This window comes from Priapulus caudatus, unplaced genomic scaffold, assembly GCF_000485595.1.
Source record: "Priapulus caudatus unplaced genomic scaffold, Priapulus_caudatus-5.0.1 Scaffold3968, whole genome shotgun sequence".
Taxonomy (NCBI): domain Eukaryota; kingdom Metazoa; phylum Priapulida; class Priapulimorpha; order Priapulimorphida; family Priapulidae; genus Priapulus; species Priapulus caudatus.
The window spans coordinates 7,195-12,225 of NW_014581029.1; the positions used below are offsets into that span (position 1 = coordinate 7,195).

Sequence of the window (5,031 nt, forward strand, 5' to 3'; positions counted from 1 at the left end):
AAGCTAGGGAGTTATAGGAAGGTGTGGGTAAGTGTGATAGGGAGGAGGTGAGGTGTGGGTAAGTGTGATAGGGAGGAGGTGAGGTGTGGGTAAGTGTGATAGGGAGGAGGTGAGGTGTGAGTAAGTGTGATAGAGAGGAGGTGAGGTGTGAGTAAGTGTGATAGGGAGGAGGTGAAGTGTGAGTAAGTGTGATAGGGAGGAGGTGAGGTGTGGGTAAGTGTGATAGGAAGGAGGTGAGGTGTGAGTAAGTGTGATAGAGAGGAGGTGAGGTGTGAGTAAGTGTGATAGGGAGGAGGTGAGGTGTGGGTAAGTGTGATAGGGAGGAGGTGAGGTGTGGGTAAGTGTGATAGGAAGGAGGGGAGGTGTGGGTAAGTGTGATAGGGAGGAGGTGAGGTGTGGGTAAGTGTGATAGGGAGGAGGTGAGGTGTGGGTAAGTGTGATAGGGAGGAGGTGAGGTGTGGGTAAGTGTGATAGGGAGGAGGTGAGGTGTGGGTAAGTATAGGGGCGTTCAAGTTGGCAGAAAGCATTGCTTGTAACCCGTGTTTATATACGATGGCATCGTAAAGAGAAACGTAATGCGCCATAAACAGGAATATATACCCGTGCAACGATGAAACATTTTAAATCGTTTCAAGCTTGTCGGTAAGTATATCGTTTACATACGTAATTTTGACAAAATCTTTACTTGTGACCATGCAAAGTGGCTCAGTGACAGTGTCAGTGTCATGGCTCAGTGTTATGACTATGAGTAATGCACAATCGATACAGCACTGCATTTCAGCAGTGTCAGCAGGTAATAAAAATTTTGTTCTATGGTACATTTCTCATTCTATGGTTCTACGGTATATAATTTAGTAACATTATTTATTATTGACTAAAATATTGTAAATGTGTGCATATGTAACTGGTCCAACATACATAAAAAAAAAGTACATTTACTAATAATTTCAATTTCTGTTCAGTGTAGATCAGTGGACATGCATTGTACCACCTCATCACAGAAAAGGTTACGCGCCATATCAACGATTGCGAGACAAACCTCACCAACACTGGGTGTACATGTACAAGTCAACTGGGGTTATGTATTGTGCCCACTGCATGTGCATGGCCGGGTATGCATACTTCTGTAATAGTTTAGATCATTTCTAATAACTTATATGCACTGCCTACAAATCATAGTGTGATTTGACCACGCTGAGAAAATTCAATTAATTATTATCAATCACTATAACTACTTAAACTTCAAAAAAATATTATAGGTCTCTTCCTCCCAAGTGACAATTTCAATTGTACCAAGTAGTAATTGTTTCAATTGCACATATGTATAAAAATCAATGTCAAGATTTAAATCCATTATTGACACTCCAACCCCATTTATGCATAGGCCTACCTACATACATATTTGTAAAGCTTGATTACTAATTATGTTTTCAATTTAAACAAATGCCAACAATCTATAATGTTGACATGTATTATGCAACAATATTCGTGCCTACATGTACGTATTCTCATTGACAGACTTGGCAAAACATGCAGCCACGTAGCGGCCCTGCTATTCAAAGTCGAAGTCATCAACTAGTCGGGCATGTGAATGGAATAAATCATTTCGCAAAGAAGTAAGTATACTAAAAATAAATATCATTTGTTTTTCAATTGGCCGACAAATGTTTCAATATCAATATCAATGATCAATATGTTTCAAATGTTACTAAAACATATTCCCATTACACTATTAAAATGATTTATGTTTTTTGACAGTACGTCTAATCGCTTAATTACTACATCTTTGCTTAAAAATACATTATCTATTATCTACAAATCTATTATTATTCTCTCCTGATTATATTGTAGTAGTTTATTTTAATAGGTGCATTTTATGTTACAGTTACAGCCAGTTACCATCGCAGATTCACAGGACATTTTAAAAGGTGCCAGAAAGAAGAATGTATAACTTCAGTGTCTGGAACGGGACAAGGCTCAACGTTTGAGTGATGCTGTTCTCCTTTCCTTGAAGCGGCCATGTTCTTTGACACGATCCACCCTGTCAGCGTTGACGGCGAGGATAGCTCGAGCTGGTAAGGTATGGGTAAGTGTGAAAGGGAGGAGGTGAAGTGTGAGTCAGTGTGAGGGGGAGGTAGTAAAGTAAGCATGAGAGGGAGTTCCAAATACAATAAGAACTGATGGAAGTCTCATTCTATTGTCACGGATCGGAGTCAAGGATAATATCTCCCGCAGAATGGAATAAATTCAATTTCAATGACCCTGTAATCGCGTCAGTCGCCGGCCGTTGTCATGGCAGCAGGGCAGGCGCGGCGTCGGTGCGTGTAAGCAGACGAGCATGTCGCTGACAACGCGCGCAGCGATGCAAGAAATCCGTCATCTTAGATTTCACGTCCGCGTGCGTGCGTGCGTGCGTGCGTGCGTCGCTTCGCGGCACAGTGCACCGCAGGAGGGCGTCGCTGTCTCTCACTTCAACAGAGCCGATGAAAGACGCGAACGACAAATGACAAGCTGCTGCTGCGACACAACAGAGAGGCAGGGATGATGAGAGCAGTGATGCGGCAGTCATAGCCCGGGGTTAACCTCATCTACTAAGCTAACGCTACGCTAACCTTCCCGCCGCCGCCGCCGCCGCCGCCGCCGCGTCACGCAGTGTAGATGACAGACGTAGGCGTCGCCCGCACGCCCGCGTCCCTAGTTACGCGATAGATCGTACCCCCTATCGTCACACTCACCGCGCGTGACGTAATTACCCGTGAAATGACGTCAGAAGTGGAGAAGAAAGAGTTGAAGGGCAGCATGGGCAGTGAATGAACTTGACCGCCTTGAAACATCAGCGACGGATTCAAAGCGGGAAGTCAGAAAGCCGGATGTCGGGGTTCCACGGCTGACGTCACGATCACATGTATCGTCTGCTTCGCTATGTTTTTACGTGAGTTAATGAGAAAGATTGTCAACATGTCCTGCGCATCATGCGTTCATAACAACGCATGACAGAACAATCTAATATCATATTCTAATGTAACATCATATTCTGCTTAGCAAGAGAGCGTGAAACCGCGTCGTTCCTAATTATGTTCCAATCTGCACGCACGAGAGTAACGCCCCCTTGTGGGAAAGTCGCACACGCCGGAAGCGCCACCTCGCGGGAAAGTACAAGCTACATGGGAACGGTAAAGTATTAGATGTGTTGAAGGAAAAATATCTTCCTTCTTGTAACTTTGCGAGTGTCAATCGTTCTCTAAATCTTCAGAATTGTTGCGATCACATTCCAATTAGTTCATAAACAGGTTGCCACACGGAGCGGGCGAAAGAGCGTGTGCAGAATACTGACACAGGGGGGCGCTCGTGTTGTCTACTCGTCGCTGATTGGCTGCGGGCGTCATCATGTAATCCAAGCGTCTATAAAGTAATTTTTCTTCAATAATGGGCGCATCACGGAACGCACGCATGCATCACGGAACGCCCGCTGTTCTCTCAACCTCGTTGAACCCGCAGATAAAGACTGATGATTACTGGTGCTAGCTACTGCTGCTGCTACTGCTGCTGCTACTGCTGCTGCTACTGCTGCTGCTGCTACTGCTGCTGCTACTGCTGCTGCTGTTGCTGCAACTGCTGCTGCTGCTGCTACTGCTGCTGCTACTGCTGCTGCTGCTGCTGCTGCTGCTGCTGCTGCTGCTACTGCTGCTGCTGCTGCTACTGCTGCTACTGCTGCTGCTACTGCTGCTGCTGCTGCTACTGCTGCTGCTGCTGCTGCTACTGCTGCTGCTGCTGCTACTGCTGCTGCTGCTGCTGCTACTGCTGCTGCTGCTGCTACTGCATATATCAGGAGCTAAAATAAATACAAATTTTGTCATTATTAGCTCCCTGCCTATATGTATATTTATGTATGCGTGGTTTATATATGTATTAATGAGCAACTCTTTATGCGAGTGATTGTGCAGTCACGTGACATGGTTATAATTAACATAATGCGCGTCTATGTAACCATTCATCCATATGTCAGCAATAACGTACTAAATATATTACTATATATATAACGTATATATATATATATATAATATATATTATACACATATATATATATATATTTATGAGCGGCATTTGATATGTGGTCAAGAATAAAGCTAGCGTCGTGAAACTATATTATTAAGGTGTCAACTGGAGTTTTTGTTTGTCGCAACGTGGATGCGCGAGGAATTCTGATTAGCTCATCCACGCATGCGCATCAAGAAGACGTGACAGAAGTCGCGTAAGAGAGAGAGAGAGAGGGGAGAAGAGAGAGAGAGAAAGAGAGAGAGGAGAGCGAGAGAGAAGTGTGTGTGTGAAGAGATGAGAGGCCGCGATTAGAGAGAGGGAGAGAGAGACAGAGAGAGAGAGAGAGAGAGAGAGAGAGAGAGAGAGAGAGCGTGCGAGAGAAAGAAAGAGAGAGGGAGCAGAGTTAGAGAGACGGGGAAAGAGAATGGGTGAGCGTGAGAGAGAGCGCGCGTGCGAGAGAAGAGTGAGAGAGACGCGCGTGCGAGAGAGAGTGAGAGAGAGAGAGAATGTGCGAGTGTGTGAGAGAGAGAGAGAGGGCGAGCGAGACGAGAGCGTAGCGAGAGAGAGAGAGAGGTGCGAGAGGAGAAGAGAGAGAGAGAGAGAGAGAGAGAGGGGGGAGAAAAAGGGAGAGCGTGCGGGAGAGAGTGAGCGAAAGAAAAAGCTTGCGTGAGAAAGAGAGCGTGTGAGAGAGAGAAAGAGAGCGATCGAGCGAGAGAGAAGCGTGGCGAGAGAGAGAAGAGAGAAGAGAGATGAGAGAGAGAGAGGGAGAGGTGCGAGAGAGAGAATAGAGAGTACGGGGAGAAAGAATGGGCGAGCGTGAGAGAGAGCGCGTGTGCGAGAGAGAGTGAGAGAGAGAGCGCGCGTGCGAGAGAGAGTGTGAGAGAGAGAGAGAGAGTCCGAGAGTGAGAGAGAGTGAGAGAGAGAGATCGCGCGTGCGAGAGAGAGTGAGAGAGAGAGTGCGAGAGTGAGAGAGAGTGAGAGAGAGTGAGAGAG

General features: G+C 46.0%; 1 long non-coding RNA gene across 1 annotated transcript; it reads left to right on the top strand.

Moving 5' to 3' along the window:
• The first annotated feature begins 1,467 nt into the window (after positions 1–1,467).
• Positions 1,468–1,934, top strand: LOC106819663. The gene is made up of 2 exons (XR_001395475.1): positions 1,468–1,616; positions 1,886–1,934. It is a non-coding gene; the product is annotated as an uncharacterized LOC106819663 (long non-coding RNA).
• Positions 1,935–5,031: the final 3,097 nt, after the last annotated feature.